General features: G+C 45.7%; 1 protein-coding gene across 2 annotated transcripts in view; it reads left to right on the forward strand.

Annotated features, from left to right (window-relative positions):
- Positions 1 to 2,472: 2,472 nt before the first annotated feature.
- Positions 2,473 to 26,438, forward strand: part of ADPRH (ADP-ribosylarginine hydrolase) — a 76,343-nt gene continuing 52,377 nt past the window's right edge. The window contains exon 1 of one of the 2 annotated variants that reach the window (XM_069615839.1): positions 2,473 to 2,623. The gene's annotated coding sequence lies outside the window, so the exon portion shown is untranslated. The remainder of the gene's footprint in view (positions 2,624 to 26,438) is intronic. The other variant, XM_069615840.1, reaches the window with a different exon arrangement.

The raw sequence follows: 26,438 nt of genomic DNA on the forward strand, positions 1-26,438 counted from the left end.
AAAATTGTGACACGCACTGACTATCAAATAAACCAGTGCAATGGTTTTCTCAAACTAAATAAGCCCAGTGGAACTACGGCATATGTGTGCAAGAGACGTTTGAGCTACAGGCATATAGATTTTTGCTTTGAAAGGGTAACAGACGGCCAAATGTGTCTAATGGAAAACTAAAAGATATTATTGGCAGTGGAGTGCACAAGTTAACAGGTATGTTTTGCTTGATGATATGTAAAAGAAATATGTTTTATTTTTTAAAAAGTGGCATGTTATGTAATTGTATTCCATGAAGAAAGGGGTGATGTTAATCCATTTCTGTTCATGTTTTTTAGAGCCGCCCTGAGGACGACGACAAGTCCGAAATGCATTGGCACGGGTCTCTGCTTATTAATTTTTGAATAAAGACAAATTGTATACAAGACTGAAACTGGAATCTAAAAAGAGTGAATTCATTTGTCAGTCCATCGAGATTGACTACACAAGAAGAATCACAATTTTGTATTTCGATAAAGACGAATCTATAAGTAGTATTTACTACAGTACAGGCGTCTCCAAGCTCAGTGGAAATGCCACTGAGCACACTCTGCCTGAACTCATTTGTGTGACATTGACAAGCTGCACCCGATAAGAAGACCACCTGAAACCAACTCTGGTTTCCACTATTTGTTGAACCACTATTTTTCTTATTTTAAAAAGACTTCCTATCGCATTTTTGTACAGAATGAGGGCAAGCATAGGTTTAGACACAGACAGACTTTTTGGGACTATTAGACAACAACGGCCATTAGGAACATCAGTTAAGAGAATTACCCCTTTACAGTTAGGGTCAGTTAAGCATTACACCATCCCAGGAACCTTAGTAAATAAAGGATTTCAAATTAACCCTTTTGAGTCTGTGGGCCTCATTACGACCCAGGCGGTAAGGGGTTAACGGCGCCGTAAAAGGTGTCGGCGCCGTTAAACCCTTACCGCCTAATTACGAGGTCCCTTTGCGGGTCCTGACCTTAACGGCTGGTTTTACCAGCCGTTAAGGAAGGAACCCGCTAAGGGACTTCCAAGGTAATTACGGTACCGCAATTTGCGGTACCGTAATTACCGCCTTCCCCATTCCCATTGAGCCCTATGGGGGCAAAAATGGGAATGGGGAAGGGCCAATGGTGAATGGGGAATTACCACCCCGCCAACCTTGGAATGGGGCGGTGATTCCGCCATTCACCATGGCGGAGTTGGTAAAATACCGGCGTCAACCATGGCGCTAATAGCGCCATGGTTAACGCCAGTGTCGTAATGAGGCCCTGTGTCTCTCCTGATACCATGTATATCTCCCACAGCGCTCCTCAAAAAAAATTCAGCGCCGATCCTCTGGTGCTTGGCCCGTACCTCTACCGCTGTCGGCACAGCCGCCAGCCGCTCTAGACCTCTTTCTGGCTTCTGGTAAGTGGGCAGCAGGAAAGAAGGAAAAGAATGAAGGAATCAGAAAAGACAAGAAGAAGGAAAGAACCAAAAGAAGGAAGGAGTAAGAGGGATAGAAGACATGAAGTTCTGAATGAAAGAAGTAAAGAATGATTGATGAAAAGAAGGAATAAATAGGCAAATAAGGAATAAAGGAAAGAATGAAAAGCACCAAGAAGGAATGAAGAAACAAAATCATGAAAGAATGAAAGAAATACAGGAATGAAGAAACAAAATCATGAAAGAAGGAAAAAAATACAGAGAAAAAAACGAAGAACAGAATAATGAATGAAAGAAAGAGAATGAGATAGAAAAGAGTGAAGGGAAAGGAAATAAATAATAAAGAGAGGAGGCAGGAAAAGGAAAAAAGACGGAAGTAAAGGCAGGATATGGAAAGAAGGAAATCATGGAATGTGAGTGCAAGCCATAGGGGAAAAAACGAAATAGTGGATAAAAAAGAAGGAAAAGTACAAAGTAATGTAAAAGAATGAAGGAAAGCGTGAAGAAAGAAAACAGGATATGGCACGATAGGAAGAATCAAAGACTGAGAAATTCAAAATATAATTGCAGAATATAATTGAACATTATATTTGCACATTAGTAAAGTTCAAAATCGTGTCTTTGTACTTCACAGTTGAAAAATCTCTTCAAGTCAAGTCCATTAGCCCTTTCTAACTGCAACCATTGCATTGCACTACTGTAGGAAGTGTCCTGCAGTGAACTGTCAAGCAAAGTATTAATACTTGGAACAGGAGCCATGGCATCATCGAAGCAGCAGGAAAGATTGCTGTCCCAAGAAACCAAAATGAGGATTATTTTTTTTTTAACTATTTTTTTTTAACCTTTTTCTCACAAGTCATTTCCCATTCTCCAAAATGCTTCCGGTAACTTCTTCAATGTTTCTAAAGGAAATGATTCCCTTTGAAAGAGAATGCGTTTTGTTTTCGAAGGCACTGGACGAAATAGAAGAGGCCAGCAGATGGCGGTCAAGTCATGTTTAAGAACATTTTGTGAGCAGGAAGTACACAGAAACAGGAAGCTCTGCCTGCAGTTGTTGCAGGCAGTTGGCATTACATAGCAGATTCCTGCTGCACTCCCGCAAGTACGTACGGTTCGTTGTGGGAACATAGAAGCTCCTGCCAAAATTTGGATTGAACTCGGGTTGAGATTAAAGGTAAGTGAGCCCAACATTTCAACAGACAGCCCAGTAGTCTGGGAGATGAGTCGTTGTGACATCCACCAGCAGATAGGCAGTATCTCACACACTGGTGGCTCGCCAAGTACAACACCTTGAAAATGTGTTGCACCTTTTATTTTGGGCACCATATGGGCCAATGAGAGAACTTCCAGCACAGCATGGCATGGGCGTTGCATGAAAATACAAGTAAACACAAGAGGACGCTCTCACTCGCAACAGCGCTGTGAGAGGTTTTTCTGCTTCCCTCAAACCAAGTCCAGAAACAGCCCCACGCTCCCCACTTCCTGGGTATTGGGTCATCACTGCCCGCAGAGCTTTCGAAAGGGCACTGCTGTGCTGCCTGCACCTTAACAAAGGACTGGCAATTACCTAGATAACTTTTGGAGCGCTTTGAAATACTTTGTGCATAGGCGCTATATAAGTAAACTATCATATCAGCATTGCGTTCTTGTTGTGCGAACATTTAGATGATGGAAACGGGTGATGGGGCATTTCCATTTGAATGGCCACAGAAGAGCTCCAGTTACCTAGCAAGTGTGTGCTTCAAGGCATTTAATGAGTGTCCAAGTAAAGTGCCTTTGGTTAAATTCGATGTATATCCATGATGCTTTCCATTTTGACACCCCAAAAAAGAGTATTGCTTGCAAATACTCACATTCTGTCAACACTCTGCATAGGGACAAGATGGAGGTTTGTGTTAAACAATCTCTATATGCAATTCAATTATGTGTCTAAGTGCAACTCAAAGTGGTGTAACACTACACATTCCATTTGGAAGATACTCGTCAAGGTCTGATTGTAACTTTGCTTTTTGGGACTTGTAGTCCTGTGTTTATAAGGGTTTAAGGGGGAAACCAAGGACTACAAGTGCCAGAATGCAAAGTTAAGATCATGGCTGAACTAACATCTCCCGAATAGCATGGGGGCATGCTGGCAGGTATATAAAACAGAGGTGATTTTCAGGCGTGCAATACTTTTAATTCTTGGTGTTTAAGTGTTCAATTCAGGATATGGAAAATAAAGTTGCAACCATTCTCTTCTGGCTTAACATATGCATATAAGATATACATATTGTCAAAGTACATTACTATGTGATTTGTGTACTTCTGAAGAATTCTCTATAAGACAGTGTTATTGTAGTTCTTGAAAGCCAAAACTTAAATATGTCTACCAACTAGAGCTCCCATGATTAATGGTCAAGTGCTTAAATTGCAAAGCAGGTTAAAATGTTGGCATCACTTCGTAAACAAAGTGTGTGATCCTAGGAAACCCATTTAATGTCACTGTGTTCTCTGCAAACACAGGTAGACCCTACAAGGTATTTGTACATCTCCTTCACAATGGAGCAGATTGCATGTTTTAGGGGACAAAATGGTGTCCCCTTGTGCTCCTCTACTAGTGGGCCCCCAGGATGTCGCCTAGAATTGACTATTGTAGCATGGGGCCTGCTTCAGTACCATGTTGCTTGATTTGACATTGAGCGACGCAGTCAGCAGAGCCAGTGAGGGACACAACACGTTTCTTTGGAAGGCCAAAGGCTGCATTTATTTCAGGTCTTCCATCCCCAAAAGGCGACAAAAAAGGGGCATAAATGCATCAAATCATCCAATGGTCACATCGTTGTGACGGCATAAACAGCATCAAAGTTACATCATCAATGACGTCATCGTAAGGTACTTTAGCGTGGGGGGAGTGACCACGCCCACACACCCCCACGCCCTCGGACGGGTCTGAGGTAAATATGTGACCCCCATAAACCACCGACCAGTCCTGGTCACCCCATGCACGGACGGGTGAGGACCGCTCTAAGAGCCCCTGGCCTGGCACCCCACTGTTCCACGGCGGACCTAAGGAGCCTAACGTAAATCTGCAATCACTCTCCCATCCAGCGACCCAAAAGGTTGAGCCCCTTGCTCATTCCAGTGCAATGTGCTCCAACCTACCGCAACACTCTCTTCCCCAGCTCATCTAAAGGATGGGTGGGTGGGAAAACGAAACATGCTGCCACGAGCGGCACACCGGACCCCGGCGGTGACAAAGAGAGGAGGGGCACATTCTGCCCCCTCGCTTTATTATACCCACCTAGGACCCTAGCCCTATTACTTCCAGTGCTGGGCAGTGGTGCCAGCACATCGCCCTTCCGCCCGGCGCTGAGAGGGTTCCTCCCCCTAATGGTGACCCTTCCTATATGACCCGCCTCCATGCCTCCCAACCCGCTGTCCGGGCAAAGGTTGCCCGGACCGCTTTCGATTCCCAACATCTAGTCAGGACACCAGAGATTATAATATAGCACACAGACTGCAACAGAGCCAACATTCCTCTCCTCCCTTCTACTGCCAGTCACCAGAGTAGCTGGGGCTGGGCAGAGCTGTGTCACACAGGGGAATGTGTGACACTAACTTCAGCCATTTCATAGTCTTTTGGTGGTTCAGCACCCGTAGTGCAAAATGTGGTGCAGGGGACAAATGTTGAAGGAGCAGGGCAGGGGTGCTCTATTGCAGTTTGGATGTGATGCTTGCAGATCTTGAAAGATAGGGCCTTTTGTAAATTGTAGGTATTTTGCAAGTTGTGTGGAACACTGATGAAAGTGCTCTTCAGGTGGATAATGTGAATTGTGTGGTTATCTGTGGTGCCAGGCAAAGGAGTGTCTAGAGAGATTGTGGAGAGCTGTGTTGGTGTATTTGTGGTGGGTTAGTGTGGTGCTAAGGGACATTTAGGGTAGACGTGTGTCTGAGGGTGGTGTATGCTCCATTGTGTAAACATGTTTTTTTTTCAGTTTGGGAGTGGTGTGTTGGGATGTGTTATCAGTTAGTGTGGGAGATAACATAATTTAGAGGTGGTCACTGCTGCCTTACCTTGCCCAGCAGAACACCCAATAACAACTACTGCCAACCATTTTAACTTTGGAAATATCAATGGAGATTGCAGTCATTAGTTTCTACCCACACAAACAATTATTTCTACAGCTTTTATGCCTTGCTGTCTTATGGTGCGCTGGGTACATTTCTGCTAGGTCCCGGCACAAATTCAGGGCCCACATTCTGTAGTCAGTTGCCCGACCTCCCTTCTGATGGCACACTAACACCTCAAAGACACTCCAACTACAGCGCCGCTAAGGCTTACATGGGTTTATGGAACAATGTAGCAGAGTATGCACCGTGAATGAGCAGCAGGATGTCTTTCGGCATTGCCATCCTCTTTGAGAGGGGGGCTATTTTTCTTCTTATATGGGTCATGTAAGGCCTGTCGGACGGAGGAGCAGCGGCAGAGATAGGGGGATAAAAGGGATCTGTTGCGCCCCCCCCAGGTTATCTCAACGTGTCACTATGCACCACCTGCTCTCACTTAGCCGCTGACTTGCTTTGGCGTTGCAGTTAGCAATTAAACTTGTGTTTCATGCATTATAGTTTCCAAATAGGGGTGAGACCTTCCCAGGCATGGCAACAAGGTTAGTTGAGCTCCGTGGCATGCCCACTGCCTTTCCTAATCCCGTGACCGGTAATCAGCAATTGGTGGTGGCATATCAGAACCGGTCGCTGAAGTGCTACTTTTATCTTTATCCATTTACATTTTGTACATGCCTGCCAGTATCCATCCCTTGAACCCACAGTCCTATAAACGTATTGGGCTAGGTGCTGTTGTCATGTTTTAAAAGTCCCTCCAGATGGGCCTCATGTTGCAGCCTCTGCAGCCTTTTATATTCGTGTGGATTGACTGTAGTTTTGGACCAGAGGGGGTAAGTCCACTGTCCTGTGTCAAAACCTATTTCCGTCCCTTACACTAAACTAACTAAGGAAAACCAGGGTGTCTTCTTGATCCAGAAGGAGGCTTCTCTCGTTTCTGGATATGGACCTTTAAAGTTTTGTAGTGTGAATACGCAATTACTGTTTCTCTAAACACAGTTCCCAAGTGTCAAAAAGGGGGGTGGGAGGAGCCTCTTATCCTGATTTCTTCCTCCTTCACAAAACTGCGGCGCCAAAGCTGGTGCATTATCCTTCCAGGCCTGGCTGTCGTCCTTGAAAATGTCTCTTCTTTTGGCAATGGGTCCTTGAACCTTGGCTTCAGCTTTTTACAGTTCTTTTTCTCTTTTCCACCTTTTAACAGTTCTTTTTCTCTTTTCCACATAGATTCCAGATCCCTCTTGACTGTCTCTGACTTGCTCTGGACCTCCGCTCTATGATTAAATGTTTCTTTGCTCTTGTTAGGGTCCCAGACATGTGTGCTATGCTTTTGTAAGCCTCCCCCAACTTCATATGGGTCCCAGACCCTGGTGTTTTGCTGATGCAGATTTTCTACCCATTTTCCGCTCCTTTTCTAACTGAGCTCTCCGGCCAGGCACTGTTCAACTTAGGATGCTTTAAAATGTTTATTTCAACTTTTTTGATGTGTTTGTTATCCCTTTCCTTCTCAAGGGATAGTGGCCCCTGCATATAGTATCCTGAGCTCTCTCTCTCTCTCTGTGATATTCTTAGGGGCCAGACCCCCTTGTACCAGCCTTCCATGACACTTGGTTTACTCTCCTGCCAAGCGTCTACGGATGCAGTGCATATTCGTGTCCTTATGTTTCTATTAGGGTCCTTGACCCACATTTCATCAGCCTCTTCACTTGGGTCCCAGACCATCCTTAGATTGCTCTCTTTCGGGTCCCAGCCCCTCTTGTGGATCCAGGCTGCACCTATACCTTGCTTTCGAGTTCCCACTGTGTGGCGTCCTGCTTGTGCTCTTCTGACTCTCTGGGTGGCCTTCCGGACCTCTTCTCTGAGCTCCCGCTGTAGTCCGTATCCCTTCTTTGGATACGCCGGGTCGGGCTGTGCGGCGTCTCTCCAGGAGGTGTCCCCAATCTCTTGCGCACCTCGATGTTCTCTGGTTTCTCCTGGTTTGCCGGTTCCTAGTAGCACTTCTAAGGTTGAAAGTATAGCCCAAAACCAAACCTTCTGAACACATAAATTAAATAAAACCAATTAACATGATCGAAAACCTTCTCGCCATCAACCTCCACAATGAGACTCAGAGTTCTCCTTTCTTTACACACATCAATTATGCAGAGGAGCTCCCGCAGGTTGTCGTGACCATGACAACCTCTAATCATTATTAGCTGGCGTGGGTGCATTAAGGAAGGCATGACTAGGTCCAGCCTTATACTGAACACCTTTATCAATATCTTAACATTTGGGTTAAGCAAAGAAACCGGATAGTTGGCACAATCTGTGTGGATTCTATCAGGTTTAGGGATCAAAGTAATCTCTGCAAAACACATGAAAGGAGGGAGGGCACCCTCTCCACAACCTGATCAAATACCTCACCCAGGATCGGTGATAAGAATGTCTCAGATTTTTCGAGTACAACTGCGATTCCACCAGGGCATTTGTTAACATTCAACAGACGGACAGCCCACTGAGTTATATTTGCCTCCAAAGATAAATAATCCCTGTGAGGAATTGCCCTCTGGCAAGGGGGTTGGAACACTGGCTTTTTAAATTTGTATTAATTATAAAATGTGGGTATTTCCATCACTGAAAGGGAAATCTGCTGATCAGATTCCCCTTTCATAAGCTCCATGCCAGAAGCATAGCATGTACTTAGCATGTCCTCTACCCTCCCCCTCCATTCAACTCCCCCTCCTCCCACTGACCTCACTGGACACTGCCACCTAGAGGGCAAGAGGCCACCTGGGACTCCCCCTCCCCTGCTCCCCCCTGTCTCCCACCCTGCTAGCATCGATCCTGATTCTCATACCCTCTAACTTCCCCGTCCCCTCCTCTCCCTCCTCCTCCCCTCCCCTTGAGTAAATTGTTCCATATACTGTACTTCTGGTTTGTTTCACGTTTGTAATAAGCTTCTCAAAATGTTGTATCTTGTTGTTAATCTGTAAAGCGCTTTGGCGTAAAGCGCTATATAAATTCAATAAACATAACATAAACATAACTTGTGCCCCGCTGCATCACTATCCTGATTTGCAGCACCTTTTCTACCAGTGGCACAGAGCTGGTTCAGTCGCAGGTGCCCTCTTTGACAGCTGCAGTGACAGCCATGTCGCTGCAGCACTGTGGCTGCATTTAAGATATGCCCCCTGTACCAAATTACATAACTCTAAGCTGTTGTCCTGGTGGCATATTAAAACTGTAAATGTAAGCCATACCTATGTTAGGGTATGGTGGCCAGCAACTCTCAATTATCACAACCACACTAAATTGATCTTGAACATGTCAGCCTGTAGGCCCAGTACAGCAGTGGAAATCTTATGTCTATTCCTCCCAGACAAGGCCCACCCCACCGACTGGTATGGCTTAGCCTTGGGGAGTTGCTTTTCTTTGTTCCTTTGTCAGGGTAGGTAAAACCCTGTTTCCCAGGACAGCCACACCACAGGACGCTGGAATGGGAGCTGAAACCAAGAGGCACGTCCATTCACAGAGAGTCAGGCCTCAACATCAGGGTGCTGCATTTCTAAAGGCCTTTGATCCTATTGAGAGGGGAGGGGGCAGTGGTACGGTGAGCCAGAGAGGGGTCTGCACAGTTTTTGGAAGGTCCTGCCATCTTGATTCACTCTACATCTCTTTCTCTTTTCTGTCCCCTCCACTTCCTCTGGAGCAAAGCACTTTGGGTGTGACATCAGAAGGGCAAGGTCCACTCATTTTAAGGGCAGGGATGGGACCACTTAAGCAGGCAAGCTTTCGTCCAATCACCTGGGGACATTTGCCTATAAAAGAAGGGGTCTCCCACGACTACTTTGAATCATCCCTGGACTCCAATCTTGAAGAAGCTTTTGTTGGACTCTGCTGAGAAGGCAATCCTTTCTAAAGTCATCCAGTTGTGAGGTGAAGGCAGGTGACTTCAAAGGCAGAAGCAAGATCGGCTCTGTAACCATCTCAAGGGACCATTGGGGCTGAACACTGCTGCTGGACCATAAGCCTGCCTCTCTGCCAGTTACACTGTGCCTAAGACCTCGCCATGCTGCACGTCACCTGATGGTGTGTGCCAGCCTCGCCTGTGTTTTGGAGTCCAATAAGCAGACTGACATTGGGCCTTGAGACCCTGGAGTGGGACTCACAGCACCTGAATGCCAGAACCGCTGAGATCCCTGCTGTCACTGACAACTCCATCTGAACTGTGATTCGAGCGCACTTCGAGGCTGCCCTTTGTTGTCCAGTGTTCTCTGAACCACCGTCCGACCTCGTTCATCGATGCACCATACCAGCAAAAGCACGTTATTGCCTCAGCTAGAACTACAAAATACCGCTGCCTTGCCTCACTCAAGTCGCCATCCAAAATGCCAGCTTCTTCGTTGCCACTCCTGAGTCGACCAACCCGACACTTGTTTTCCCCGAACTGCGACCTCCGAGCCTTTGCATTGAACCGACTTGCCTGAGCATCATGTTACCAGCTAGACCGCCATCAATCTTCAAACGCCGAACCAGACCAGGTAGCCACCCAATCTGCACAGCTCGAGTAGACGCTTCGAGAACGCAGCTCCCCTTCCGTTCGACCCTGCCTCGACGCCAGCTTGCCACTCGACCATCGCAACTGCTGCATCCGCGACCCAAGCTGATACTGCTGTCGACGCAGCGAAGCCTGGTTTTGATGCTGTTGAACCCCCAAGACATTTGCAGAAGATATTGTCGACTGATCTCTGCCCCTCTGGTGCATCTTTGGGCCCAAGAGACTGGCCAGGTCATTTGTATTCCTTCTTGCAACCTTAAGAAATATCCTTTTGAACATTGTCGTCTTTTGAAAGCCTTTCTCCCCTTGTCTCATTGTACAGAGTGCTGCATCTATTCTATCTGTGCATATTCTGTGTTCTTCTGCAAGGGTGAGAATTTACAGTGTTTTCTAGTTAGTATTGTACAGTGTGTGTAGTGTGTCTAATTAAAGTATACATGTTATTTTGGGCTATTATACTTTGCCGTTTGGGTTGCTGCTGGACCACATTCACACCCCTCTTTAGAGTATCGCCTTCCCTCAGCCCACGTTACCACAAAAGGCAAAGGAGGCATATCTCTGGACTGTGCCTGTTTTACCCTTATGATTGTGTTGGCTCTGTTTTGTAGAAGTGTGAGGGCTGAGTGGGCATTTTAGCCTCTACTCATCCTTGTACTCCTGCAGGGCAGAAGTCAATTTGTCACAATCGCTCTTTCTGAATCTTTGCATGGGGAAGAACTCACCTGCCAGACACTGTAGCATAAATAATCTGTGGACGGAACCTCCAATATCACTACTTTTGGTAAGGGCTTCCTCGTATGTACCCGAGCTATCTTATCCTGAAATATCACCCACTGCATAAAGCTATAATAAACTACTGCAACAAGAAACCTTTAATGTAGGACTGGAATGTAAACCACTTGTTTGCCACCGAATGCTTATACAATATATTTTCCATAGAAATACTCTCACTATTCCACAAGTGCACAAATACCCCACGTAAATGGTATCTAGCTTGCAATGGTTGATTTTTATTTTTAAGAACAGTGATGCCAATTACAATCAGAAATTACTTAAAATAAAACATTTACAGATGGCAGAAGCATTCCCAAGAAGGATGCCTGTAAAATAGCACAAACATGAGAACAAGTAGTGAGCCAGTTTATGACGGTGTAAAAGAAGTAGGGCATATAACAGGACAAAGCATAACAAACAGAAACATAATGTATACAGGAAAACAGGTGACATACAAAGGTAACACATACTTCAAAATAAAGAGGAGTACTAATTAAACATACAAAATGTAATAATTAGGTATCACTGGATGCATTGGTGGGGTCAGGTAGGGAGGATGGGGGTAGAGAGACGGGGAGCACCCTCTTTAGCAAATAAGTGAAGTTTAAGCCGAGCTTTGAAGTGGTCCACAGTTGGGCCGGCGTTGATTGTTGTGTTCAGTGGGTTCCAGAGGAGCGGGGCGAGTAGATAGAAAGAGCGGGTACTAGAGGAGGCACATGGAGGGTACAGGACAGTGAGGGTGAGTGCAGAGGAGGATCGGAGAAGATGGGGTGATGAGTGAACTGAGATACAATCAGATAGGTACTGAGAAGCAAGCCCATTGATAGCTTTGTAGACTAGGAGAAGGAACTTGAAAAGAGGGTGGTTGTGCAAGGAGAACCAACCAACATGTTGTTGCTAGGTAGAAGTGGGGGAGGATCTGGGTTGGTTGTTGAGAGTGCGGGTAGCAAAGTTGAGGACTTTGTCTAGTGGGAGGAAGGATTTGAAAGGATGAATTAAAAAGGATACATTAATAAGGATAAAATAGCTGGCACACATGATATATCCCTCCTTGTAAGAGAATTAAAAGAGCATTAAGGGTCTGAAGATAATGTATGTCAGGCTAACTGAATCCTAGGTAAGTTTCAGACGAGGACAGCCATGTATTTAGGGCAGCTGTCCAGGGAAAGCCCTACCATCTTCCACATTCTCCCTGAGCTGTGCCTAGTATGTGTTGTTTTATTTTTTGCCAGTGAGCCTCCCCAACACAAAATCACTGGATTGGTCCCACGGTGTTTGGTCCCACCCTGAAGGTGCAATGTGCCCCCAGCCTAGTCAACCAGATCTCAGTTTAATATATGGGGCCCAATCGCCTGTCACAAATTTTAATTATTGGTTTGGCAATCCTTCTGTCATATCGGCTGCAGCATATTGTTTACATCTCCAACTATTATGCCCTGTCCTTGGGCTGACCATTCATTTGTCTCTTTTTCAGTATTTGTGAAGAATATGAAGGCCAGAACTCTACCAGTGAAAACATGTGTCACACTGCCTCATTTTCATAAACTGTCATGATCTCTGCTTCCAAAAGGTCAGGGTTTTCCCAACTCCCTTGGAAGCAGATCCATAACCCAGGTTCCGAGTGCCAACCAGTCCCAATTGGGACCTTTTGGACCCAGTCCTGGTGCCAGTGGCACCAGGCTCATAAATATGCCCAGTCCCAGCGCTGGAAGCGCCGGGCTCATAATGCTTGGGTGGATTTACCTGCAGCAGACCATGCTGCTTACTTGCCTGCCAGTTGAGTCTCTGATCCTCTTCTGTTTGGAACTACTTTTCCTGTTGGGTGGGGCAGGAGCCACTCCCTAGATTCAGAACACTGGAACTCTTCTGGAAAGCAGGAACTCTTTTCTTCCCTAGGCGTGGCTGTGGAAGGAGGCACCTAAGCACTACAGGAGGCTATTTAAACCACACCCGATGGATGAATCTTGCTTTGCGTTATTCTGCATCCTCAGCAGCAGAACGCTCATCGTGTCTTCTGCATCTGATCCTGGGCCTAAGGAAAAAGGCTTACCATTCTGAATCCAGTCTTCAGCAACACCTATAAAGACAAGAAAGAACAGGTTAGCATTACGGTCTTCAGTGACAGCTCTTCACTTACCTGGTCCATCGGCTGTCACCAACGCCTCGCGCTGCATTCCGGCATCTGAAAGACAAAGGCTTACCTACTCTTCGTGCGCTCCGGAGGTCTTCACACTGCATTCCGGCATCTGAAAGACAAAAGCTTACCAACTCTTCGCACGCTCCGGAGGCCTTCGGCGCTGCATCCCGCATCTGAAAGACAAAACAAGGTGCGTTTAAAGACATTGGGGAACTTTAATACTCACGTGCCATTACTCCTTTCCACATCTAACCCAGTGGGTATTCCGGCACCCTGCAGCCGCCCCGAACTTGTACCTGCAAAATAAAAAGACAGTTAGAGCGCATCGTGAAGCAGGCAACAAGCGCTTACTTACGTGCTTCCAGGCGCTTCTATTCATCACACGGGCTCCATCTTCAACTCACTTCAGCCCGCCATCCGCCATCGCCGGAACCCTGCAAAACAAGAGACATCATTACTAAACACTTTAAAGACATTAGAATTACTCGAAACTTACCGTTCGTGCAGTAAACGACGGACAGCAGTTCTCTGAAGTCAAGAGGCCTGCTCCCCTTATCCAGTGAAGAAACTGGTTACAGCACCCTGCCTCGAGGCAGATGGAGAGCACGGCGTTCACTTACCTAAGGTGAGAGCGTTAACCTTTGGGGTTCTACAGGAGAAGAGAAAGGGAAGAAGAGATAGACATTCAATAACCCAGTTCATTAATCCCACATTTTCTATCTGCAGACATCTTACCCTTCGAGCCTGACATACAGTGCACAGAGGTCCAGCCCAAAGAGCCAGCCATGTGTTACACATCACCTTTGAAGATACGGTATACGCCCAGTTAAGACCGGCGCCTCTACGGGAATCAGGTGAGCGTTACAGAACGCAAAGCCTACCACAAAACTCCCGTCCAGGCGCTATGGAAACCTCGGATACCGACCAGCTAGCCCAGTTACTTGGGGAACTAAGGGCAGAAGTGCATGCGGCCCGTCAGGAAACGAACGCTCTAAGAAGGGAACTGATTATTTCCAAGGAGCGAACAGATGATCTCGCTAGACAATTGCTACAGTCACAAGCCGGACAGACCACGTTACCCGCATCTGGGGGAAATCTTCCTTCTACATCCTCTATGAATCCAGTGCAGATCAACCTACCTGGGAATGTACCTCTGGCTCCGCCCGAACGGTTTTCTGGTGACCCAAAGAGGTTTGCAGTATTTATCAATCAGTGCCGGTTGCATTTCTTATGCCGGCCAGCAGCCTTTCCAACTGATCAAGCTAAAGTAGCTTTCGTACCTTAGTGGCAATGCGGCAGACTGGTCGATCCCTCTAGTAAATCAAGATGATCCGGTCCTCCATGATTTTCAAGCTTTTCAGCTCCGTATGGAAAAACTGTTCGCAAGACATTCACAGGGGCAGGCCTTGGACAATGAGCTTCTTTCGTTGCGACAAGGTAATCAAGACCTTTTGGCTTATATTGCGTCTTTCAACAGACTAATAGTGGAAACTCACTGGCCTGAGGACAAAAGGATTACGCTGTTTTATAGAGGTCTACGCGGAGAGCTCAAAGATGTGTTAGCCCAAGTAGTGAATCCCCCACAAGATTGTTCGGACTATATAGACTTAGTCGTTCAAATAGATCACAGACTGCAGAACAGGAAGGCCGATCGTTCCAAGTTTGATGCTCGAGTATTTTCCAAACCGCCAACTCCTTCCAAAGAAGTAGACTCCGGGGAACCCATGCAAATAGGGGGTCTGAAAGGTCCTCTAACACAAAAGGAGCGGGAAAGGAGAAAACAGTTGCAATTATGCCTCTATTGCGGAAACTCAGGGCACTTTCTTTGAGACTGTCCGGTGAAACCTGCCAAGAAGGCAGTAGGAGCTGCAGTTACCAAAGTTACAAACTCTGAGCAGGGAAACGACCTCGCCCGACAAGAATAGAGGTCCTCTTGCCGAGCGTGAAAACCAGTTCCGTGACCTCGCATTTCGTGATACCTATGGTCCTCATCAGCCCTGATAATCCGGATCGATTACATGCAATTGAAGCTTACGTCGACAGCGGTGCCATCGGCAATTATGTGGATCCTGAAATGGTTTTGAGGATGAATCTAACTCTTTGTCCCAAGGCTGTAAAGGACGTCATTACTACGGTGGATGGTACGGAGATAGCCTCCGGGCCAGTAACGCATACCACTCAAGAAGTGACGCTAGTAAGTCAAGATGGACACCATGAGAAGATCGTGTTCGATGTGATCAAGGCCCCTCCGTTTCAGATTATTCTAGGAATACCTTGGTTAGAGAAACACAATCCTCTGATCGATTGGCGAGCAAGAACGGTCCAGTTTCCAGAATGTGTCTCTACTTGTCACCCTCCACCTGGTGTTGCACTGGCAGCAATTTCTTCAGAGACTCCCCAGTTACCTCCCGAATACCTAGAATACCAAGATGTTTTCCGGAAGGATCAGGCTAACTCTCTACCTCCTCATAGGTCTTATGACTGCCAGATCGACCTGATACCTGGATCTACTCCTCCTTGTAGTAGAATTTAGGCCCTCACCGAGCCTGAGAACCTTCTCCTTCGACAATACCTGGATCAATACCTGGCAAATGGGTTTATTCGTCCTTCCAAGTCCCCTGCTTCTTCAGCTTTGTTCTTCGTTCCAAAAAAGGAAGGAGACCTTAGAACTTGTATAGATTATTGCTCCCTGAACCAGATCACCGTTAAGAATAGATATCCGTTACCTTTGATCCCTGAACTCCTGGACCAAGTCAGAAAAGCATGCATATATACAAAGCTGGATCTTAGAGGAGCTTACCACTTGGTACGAGTAAAAGAGGGCGATGAATGGAAGACGGCCTTCCGCACCAAGTATGGGCTATTTGAATATCAGGTCATGCCCTTCGGACTTTGTAATGCCCCGGCCGCCTTTCAATATTTTATGAACGATGTCCTCAGAGAGCTCATAGATGTGTGTGTTGTTGTTTACATTGACGACATCCTCGTTTATTCTTCATCGGAATCTGAACATCGGAAACACGTGAAAATGGTCCTCGAAAGATTGCGTCAACACAAACTTTTCACTAAGTTGGAAAAATGTGTTTTCAACGTGACTGAAGTTGAATTCTTGGGATTCATATTATCACCTGGCGGAGTGCGTATGGATTCAAAGAAGGTCGATGCAGTTCTCAAATGGCCATCACCATCCTCCGTAAAAGGTGTGCAAAGCATGTTAGGCTTCGCTAACTTTTACCACAGGTTTATCCCCGAATTCTCTCGAATAGTCCAGCCCATCACTGCCTTGTTAAAGAAAAACAAACGTTTTGAATGGTCTACCGAGGCGGAACAAGCTTTCCAGGATTTGAAGAGTAAATTTATCTCTGCACCAATCTTAAAACACCCTCGCCCCGAACTCCCCTACATCGTGGAAACTGATGCTTCAAGCCTTGCCATGGGGGCAGTTCTATCACAAAAGGACCCGGTAACCAATCAGTTGCATCCCGTGGCATTTTGGTCCCGCAAATTCTCGCCTCCTGAAATCAATTACACGATTACTGACAAGGAACTTCTGGCTATCAAGTCTGCCTTTAAGGCTTGGCGGCATTATCTGCTGGGGGCCCGACACACCGTTACTGTGATTACGGATCACCGAAACCTGCAATATTTGAAAACCGCAAAAGCCCAATCCTCTAGACAACTCCGCTGGGCATTATTCTTTGCCGAGTTTGACTTCATAATTACCTATCGACCTGGTACAAAAAACGGTAAAGCTGATGCCCTTTCTCGGATGGGAGTGGAAGAACACTTGATCAACCCTAAACCTGTACCAATCATTCCCGAACAAAGAATTCTGGGTGTAATCGCCACAGAATCCATAGAGGAAGTTAAGGATAAAGCCAGGCAACTTGTAACTCCAGCAGACATACAGAATTGGCATCTGCAGGGAAAGGACTTTGCAGTAAAGGACAACTTATTGTATTTCCAAGAACGATTATACCTACCCAGCACAGATTTACAGAAAAAAGTAATCTCTTGTTATCACGATTCTTTAATGGAAGGACATCCCGGTATGGCCAAGACCTCAGAAAAGATCAAGCGCTACTTCTGGTGGCCGTCTTGGAAAAAAGATATCAGAGACTTTATAATGTCCTGTGGAGTATGCGCCCAAAACAAGAGTCAAAAGGAAAGACCAGCAGGCCTCTTACGCCCTAATGACATCCCACCTCGCCCTTGGCATACGCTTTCTATGGACTTCATCACCGATCTACCTCCATGCTCCGGATACAATACAATTCTAGTAATCGTGGACTTATTCTCCAAGATGGCGCATTTCATTCCGCTCAAAGGCTTGCCAACAGCAGCAACTCTGGCCCGAGAATTTCTCGAAAACATCGTCCGACTGCACGGTTTTCCTTCGGTTCTAATTTCGGATCGAGGTAGTCAATTTATTTCTCATTTTTGGCGAAGTTGCTGTCGGTCGGCTCAAATTGATGTGAGACTATCGACCAGTCACCACCCTCAGACCGACGGACAAACCGAGAGGACCAATCAAACTCTGGAACAGTATTTACGCTGCATGCTGCAACAAACTGAAAAAACTTGGAAAGACATCCTTTGGATAGCCGAATATGCCTACAATAACTCTGTCCATTCGGGAACTGGGAAAACCCCGTTTTTTCTTTTGTACGGCAGTCACCCTCGAACCTCGGAGTTGGATCCCCTCCAAGATCTTGAAACACCAGCAGTAGACTACCTGCATTCTACAATCACCCAAGCCTTTAAGGAAGCTGTTTCTCACCTTCAAAGGGCTAAAGAACAATACAAGAAAGGAGCAGATCAACATCGGAAGGAAGCCCCTCAATATCAAGTAGGGGATCAAGTCTGGTTATCCACCAAATATCTACCTCTAAAAGGGCCACGCACATTCAACCCAAGATACCTTGGTCCCTATTCCATCACTACCATAGTAAACCCAGTAGCGGTCAAGTTGGACTTGCCCCCGCACATGAAGATACATCCGGTCTTCCACGTCTCTCTATTAAAACCCGTGCAACCTCAAACCCGACTAACCAAATCTCCAAAACCTATCCTAGTTGATGGAGAACTCGAGTTTGAAGTCAAAAGCATTCTGGACTCCAAGATCTCCAAATCTAAACTATTCTACCTAATTGACTGGAAAGGCTACGGCCCCCAAGAGAGATCCTGGGAACCTGCTGAATATGTCCACGCTCCTCGCCTAATCAAAAGATTTCACCGAACATTTCCTGACAAGCCAAAACCCCCGGAGAAGCCCGGTTTGGGAGGGGCCTTGAGGGGGGGTACTGTCATGATCTCTGCTTCCAAAAGGTCAGGGTTTTCCCAACTCCCTTGGAAGCAGATCCATAACCCAGGTTCCGAGTGCCAACCAGTCCCAATTGGGACCTTTTGGACCCAGTCCTGGCGCCAGTGGCACCAGGCTCATAAATATGCCCAGTCCCAGCGCTGGAAGCGCCGGGCTCATAATGCTTGGGTGGACTTACCTGCAGCAGACCATGCTGCTTACTTGCCTGCCAGTTGAGTCTCTGATCCTCTTCTGTTTGGAACTACTTTTCCTGTTGGGTGGGGCAGGAACCACTCTCTAGATTCAGAACACTGGAACTCTTCTGGAAAGCAGGAACTCTTTTCTTACCTAGGCGTGGCTGTGGAAGGAGACACCTAAGCACTACAGGAGGCTATTTAAACCACACCCGATGGATGAATCTTGCTTTGCGTTATTCTGCATCCTCAGCAGCAGAACGCTCATCGTGTCTTCTGCATCTGATCCTGGGCCTAAGGAAAAAGGCTTACCATTCTGAATCCAGTCTTCAGCAACACCTATAAGGACAAGAAAGAACAGGTTAGCATTACGGTCTTCAGTGACAGCTCTTCACTTACCTGGTCCATCGGCTGTCACCAACGCCTCGCGCTGCATTCCGGCATCTGAAAGACAAAGGCTTACCTACTCTTCGTGCGCTCCGGAGGTCTTCACACTGCATTCCGGCATCTGAAAGACAAAAGCTTACCAACTCTTCGCACGCTCCGGAGGCCTTCGGCGCTGCATCCCGCATCTGAAAGACAAAACAAGGTGCGTTTAAGACATTGGGGAACTTTAATACTCACGTGCCATTACTCCTTTCCACATCTAACCCAGTGGGTATTCCGGCACCCTGCAGCCGCCCCGAACTTGTACCTGCAAAATAAAAAGACAGTTAGAGCGTATCGTGAAGCAGGCAACAAGCGCTTACTTACGTGCTTCCAGGCGCTTCTATTCATCACACGGGCTCCATCTTCAACTCACTTCAGCCCGCCATCCGCCATCGCCGGAACCCTGCAAAACAAGAGACATCATTACTAAAGACTTTAAAGACATTAGAATTACTCGAAACTTACCGTTCGTGCAGTAAACGACGGACAGCAGTTCTCTGAAGTCAAGAGGCCTGCTCCCCTTATCCAGTGAAGAAACTGGTTACAGCACCCTGCCTCGAGGCAGATGGAGAGCACGGCGTTCACTTACCTAAGGTGAGAGCGTTAACCTTTGGGGTTCTACAGGAGAAGAGAAAGGGAAGAAGAGAGAGACATTCAATAACCCAGTTCATTAATCCCACATTTTCTATCTGCAGACATCTTACCCTTCGTGCCTGACATACAGTGCACAGAGGTCCAGCCCAAAGAGCCAGCCGTGTGTTACACATCACCTTTGAAGATACGGTATACGCCCAGTCAAGACCGGCGCCTCTACGGGAATCAGGTGAGCGTTACATAATCTTAGTAAAACCACTATAATGCCACTTCCTTCAGCTTTACCTCCTGACCTAAGTTGTCCACACCTCAGCAGCTTCCTGGCCATCATCGTCTCTTACTGCAGTTTGCGGTTTACACTCTTGCACCTGAAAGGTCACATCTTTTTACCATTTCCACGGCCAAGAATCAGTGTTTACTGAACACAAAGCGAGTAGTAAAGCGTGTGGACTCTGGCAAAGATCACCTAGTGTGAGTAATAAGGAATCCTATCTGTCATCAGCCAAGGTATATAAAGAAGCAATAATTTTAGCAATAAAATAACTTCTTTGATTCTAGGATTCAGCTGAATTATTTAAGATTCCGAGACAGCTCGAGAACCCAGACATTAAGCCTGTGGTATCAATACAAAAGGACTCTAACTGATGTAATAGTATCCAAGACGCCCTTATGGGTAAAATATTTAGGTTGCAATCTGACATTGAGGCAAAAATGATTGCTCTGTCATGGCCTCCAGCTAACCCATCATCTTGTAATGTCTGCAGTGAGTACTTGACCTTCTCCCCAGTGACTGAGGAGGAAGTGGCTGTGATGCTAGTAGCTCTTAAACCCACTGCATGTAAAGCTGATTGCTGTCCAGCAGCAATTGTCAAAGGTTGTGCCTCTGTACTTACACCTCTGCTGACAAAATGTATCAATTCTTCCTTCAGCTCGGGGATTGTTCTGTGCTCAATTAAAGAGGCTTGGGCAACGCCCTTGCTTAAGATGCCATCTCTTGATCCATCAGTACCCACGAATTACACGCCTATTACGAATGTGCTATTTCTGCTTAAGTTCCTGGAGTAGCCTATTTGCAGTTACAGAAACATCTCTTGAAGTGTAGCTTTCTGGGTACAAGGCAGTCTGGCTTCAGATCTACACATGGTACTGAAACCGCACTGCTGGACCTGAAATCCAGTCTACTTAAAAACATGGATAAAGGGGGAGTTGCTCATCTCCTCCTCCTGCACCTCTCTGCCGCTTGAGAGGCTCCAGAAAGGTGCTAATGTCTCTCCTGAGGTGGCAGGTTGGTTGGCTAGGGGATTCAGCAATGGGGGAACTACTGATCCGGTGGAAATAAAGTGTAGGGTGCCATAGGGTTCTTGCCTCTCCCCCACTTTATACAACCTTTCACCAAACCTCTGTTCAACCTCCTGGATGATTAAGGCATTATGTAAACAAGCTATGCTGATGATACGCAACTCATCCTTCCTATCCCAGGGAACTGTGGCATAGCTGTAGCTTTGATCAATCAAACATACACACTCATCCAAGACTGGCTCTCTGCGTTGAATGACCCGAAAACGGAGCTGCTTCTAGTGGGGACCTCCTTCCATTTGAAACAAGTTGGCCTTGATTATAAGAAAGTTGCTACCGCTGGCTTACATTGTGGGGTATCTGACTTTGGGGGTATACCTAGAGGCACATCTGACTATGAAGCCTTATGTCAGCAACATTGTTTCCAGTTTCTCTTATTACCTCAGACTGCTCGGACAGATTCATCCTTCTTTATCTAAGCAGAGTTGTGCCATGATTGCCTTGGCAATTATTGGCTCAGAACTTGACTTCGGTTGTAGCTTGCTGCAGGGAGTCAGTCAAGAAAATGTAACTAGACTGCAGACTATACGAAATGGAGTCGTACAGGGTTTGGCTCACATGAGCCATGTCTCAGAGGCACAGAGACCGCTCCACTGGCTCCCGGTTAGATCTTGTATTCTTTTTAGGACTTTGGTTAGGACCCATAAAGGCTTCTGTTGTGCCAGCCCAAAGTATCTGAAGGATAGAGTTTGCTGGCTACCAGAACGCAGGACTCTGAGGTCGAATAACTCTTGTCTATTGCTTGCTCCTTGTTTCAGTCTGCAGCAGGTTGGTCACATGGCCTTTGTTTACTCAGCCCTGGCTCTTTGGAATAAACTACATCCTCACTTACGATGTACTAAATTGCTGGATCAGTTCAAACAGTTGCTTAAAACACATTATTTCATAGTTCTGCCTTTTTGGTCTTGGCTGTATATGTTTTGCTTGATTGATCTTGCTTGTATGTTTGCATTTTTATTAGTGAATTATGTTTCTGTCTGCACCCCTATGCCTATGGGCCGTTTGGGAACGTTATAAATACAATACATAAAATAAAATAACCTAAATGTCATATACCACAATTTCCTGGTCACAGAGCTTCCCTGTGAAACGGAAAAGCAACCAAAAATGTGCTGGTTTCGACATTCGATCCTTAGATGAATGGCTAACCACGTCCGTGTTTCATGAGCCCACTGACCGCAATAGTCTTTTATTGTGCAACCGTTATCAATTTTTTAGATACAGACGGAACTGCTCTGAATTACACGATTTCAAACAAGCACAGTATCTAACAAATCATCTATCTGCTCAAGGCTACCAGAGGAAACGTTTAAGACAGGCCTCAAAACTAGCACATAACATTATTGCGTGATGTAACACTGTCACAGCACACACGCTCTGAAGGTATTCTAAATAAAATCACTATAACATTGAGCTACTCGCCCTTATTTAATAAATTGAAGATGGAAAGCAAGAAGTTGTGGGCAATTCTGAATGTAGGCAATTTTGAGATCAAGCCACCAAGATTTGCTGTAAAACAGAGAAAGAAAATCAGGGATGCCCTGGTTCATGGGCATGAAAGCATTGAGGTCAACAACACCCCAGAAGAAATGCAAAGAGAACTTTGGTTCAATACATGAGCCTTTCAGAGCATGTTCAGTATGTGCACAAACTACACGCAGCAAAATAAATCGGCATAGGGCTATGATCCCCCTGTGTCGAAAAAGATTTCTCTAACTGCAACTCTAAAAACCTACATCTGATTATTTGCCCTTGCAATCTAAAATATATCAGCATGACAAATAGACCGATAAAAATAGGATTATAGAACATAAATCCTGCATAAGTACAAAAAAATGGACAGCGTAGCTTGTTGGAACATTTTGTCCAAAATAACCAAATGGCAGACGCGCTTAGATGGACGGTTCTAGAGCAAGTTAAAACACCATCAAAGGGATTTAGCTTCTATGTTATAACTGAGAGAACACAATTTGATTTTCAGACTAAAAACGGACAGAACTGGACTTAAAGAGGAAATCCTATTGCATATCCCTGCTACCAGATATAACTTTTTTACTAGGTTATATATATTTTGTAGCCACTAGCAGTTATGTGCTGTACTAGCGTGCTAATGGCTTAACTTCTAACACCCACGCAGTCTGTAATAATATTCAGTGGGCCTCATTACGGCCATGGCGCTCCCGTAATGAAGGGTGTCGGTACGGGACCTGCACCCTTTATTACGGGACGCCCTATTACGAGGTTCCCTTGCGGGACCCGGTAAGGATGCCTGGTAAAACCAGGTGTCCTTAACGTGTCCCGCGAGGGGACCAGGGAGCTAATAACAGGCTCCCTCTGGGGGCTCAAATGGGGATGGGTTTCTCTAATGAGGAGTTACCTGGCCCTCCATGGTTGGAATAGCCCGATAAATCCTCATTGGAGGAATCCTGTATGGAGGCAGCCATGCCCTTGAGGCCCAGTGTCTTTTACAAATGACAAATGTATGAATATGTGGCACGCAACTCTTGCCAGATCACCTAGACTATGTGACCAAGTCATTACATATGCAAGCTCATGAGGGATGTCATTTCGTATGTTTACTGAAGAACGTCATACATTATGTGATGCACGCACATATATAAACACAATAAATGTCAAATGTCAGACGCCATTACCGGGAAACAAGACGCCGACTTTTGCAGTGTCCCGAGCTGAATTTTCTAGCTCTAATGGTAAGCAACAATCTCTGTTCCCTTTCATTAATATACGATTGGGCGGTATAAAGTCTTTATAACGAGAATTTTATATAGAATTAATATATAAAGAAAATGATATAACAAAAAACATAACAAAAATGTCTGTGGGGTGGGGTAAAGGGTTCAATCTTGTGGGGAAACGGATGTGCTGGGTTTTTAGGGGGTTTAGGGGACCCCCCCACCCCAAAACAAAATTTTTAAAATGTGATATGTTTTGGTGTTTATAATTTTCGTTATTTGTGCATTTGTTATAACATTATTTCTTATAAAGACATGGAACCTATTGGGCATGTGTGCCCTCACTGCAGAGATTAGCAATGGCATCTGACACAACCATATGCAGATAATTATCTAGCGAAAACTAGTGGGTCTCCAGGCACTTTTCCTTCTTCTGTTTATAGATAAGGAGATACTCTGAAGCTGTGGCGAAAGTGCTTTTACATATATATGGAACTACACTACCCCGAGACAGAATCAATCCATTCAGAGGTTAAACCATGTTCCCTTATTTATTTCAATTCTTTCAAGATCTCAGGGGTCTTTACATTTCTCACCTTGCCCAGAATATGTACAAGCCTTGGTCGACACCTTCAAAATGTTTGGGATAACATAAAGATGGTACAGCGATAATTTTTCTGATCTTTTCTTAACTAGCTTTACATTGTCTTGTACAATAACGGTTTGGTTAATGTCCCTCTGTTTCAGAAGGCAAATGACACAAATATTTTTAAAAATATGGAATACTTCTAGTGGTTCCCTGACCCACGAATTATGAATAAGTTGCTACTTGGTCCTGATGGATGCAATACAATACAACTGACCACATTGCAGAAACAGGTTAACCTCCATTTGATGGGATACCCTTTAATGTTTTTTTTAGATACCCTAATTCTTCTCTTTAGCACCTTCAGTGCTTTTCTAATCATTTAAACTGAGTGTATATTGCATACCCCATTGCGGGTTGAATACATGCAAAAATCATTCCCCTTCGGAATTCATGTTCACAAAATTATTTTTATAAGCAAGTCCACCTCAGTGTGGGTCACATTGGTGTAGGCGCATTTTTTGTTGACTCGTACCACTAGCTATGGATCAAATTTTTACTCAATCCTTTTTAGATAGAAGGCTCACCAGCACAATCTACGGACAGGAGCCCCTATAGGGATAGGGTAGTGCTTCTTGAGGGATCACATTGGGCACTTGTTGCACTTGATAAATTATACAGAATATTGTTCCCTTATAAATAGGATGACTGTTTATGAACTTTATAGATGTCACCTTGAAATCGGGTCTATTTGTACTAGTTACTTTTCCACTAAGTGGTGGAAACAATTAAAACTGCACGCAGGGGACTTTTGCACAAAAGTGAAAACAGAAGTGGTCTCCTCTGTGCAATTAAGGATTCAAAACAAAATGACCCACATACACTTTGTGATCAACATGTTTCTACAAACATCCATACATCAAATCCTCGCCAAATAATTGGTGTCTAGGCTGGCCCTGCTGATGCAAAAGACAGTGAAAGCTGACCAGTCAGGGTTTATACCGAGATGGTCCACCTCATAGGGTTTGCGTAAAATGTTTGGCTTGAAAAGAGGACCAAGTAGTAGCCGCACTACTGGACAGGACCAAGGTGTTTGACTCTGTGGAGTGGCCATTCATGTTCACGATCCTGCGTAGGATGGGCATGGGGGACCAATTTATATCCCTGGTCTAGCTGCTCTACACAATGCCAATTGCAAGGGTCAGGTTGAATGGACACCTAACCCATGCTATAACACTGGAAAGAGGTACAAGATTGGGTTGTCCCTTCTCTCCCCTACTGTTCACCCTGGCAATAGAGCTGGTGGCCAAAGTCATTGGGGATTTCCACCTACACAGATGGGTACAGGTGTGTGGGCACAAAGTGGTTGTCTCCATTTACGCGGATGACATGGTGTGCTTTGTTACCGAGCCGGAACGTAACCTGGCCCCAATTATGAGGGATGTGTTAAGATTCAAAGACTTCTCTGGCCTAAGAGATAACGCTGCAAAGTCGATCCTCTTTCCACTAACGAATGAGACCAGACAAAACACGGATGGGATGGGGTTTGGCAGGTGGACTTCGCCAGAAATGTGGGTATACACATCACACAAGACCCTGTCCATCTATACAAGCACAACCACAATAGGGTGCTGGAACATGCTAAACAGTCGTTGGACCGTTGGATGAATTTGCCACTCAATCTATAACGCAGAATCTCCCTGGTGAAGATGGCACTCCTGCTGCGTTTCTTGTATGTATTCCTTAATGCACCATTGGTGCTGCCTGGGGAATATTTTTGGGAGTTAAAGTCTGCAATATCCCGCTTCATATGGGCGGGTAAACAGGCCAGAGTGGCATGGGAGAGGTTGATCGTGCCGTTGAGTGAGGGTGGGCTGGCACTCCCCGACTTTGAAACCTACTACAAAGTGGCCCAAGTGGGGTTCCTTCTCTGCTGGTATGGGGCCCAACCAGATCGAAGTATAGAGGGATCTTGCGCCTCCATTTCTTCTGTGCTGAAAGATACTGACGGCACAAAGTAGTACATCTGAAGTGAAAAACAGGGTGGAACTGACTTGTAGGGCATGGACCAGGATCGAGCAAGTCCAGAGGGGAGGTCATCTACTCCCCAGAACTACCAGTCATTTGTATACCGGGGGTCACACTTACCAGAGAGAGTGGCTATGTGGACTATGTGAAGCGAATGGGGGTGATCAGCTTTCGTGATCTCTTCCTGAGTGGTCATTTTATAACACTGGTAGAGATGCGGAATAAAGGAGTGCACACACCATTGGACATGTTTATATATTT

Source organism: Ambystoma mexicanum, chromosome 9 (assembly GCF_040938575.1).
Source record: "Ambystoma mexicanum isolate Mex_15411 chromosome 9, UKY_AmexF1_1, whole genome shotgun sequence".
Taxonomy (NCBI): Eukaryota; Metazoa; Chordata; class Amphibia; order Caudata; family Ambystomatidae; genus Ambystoma; species Ambystoma mexicanum.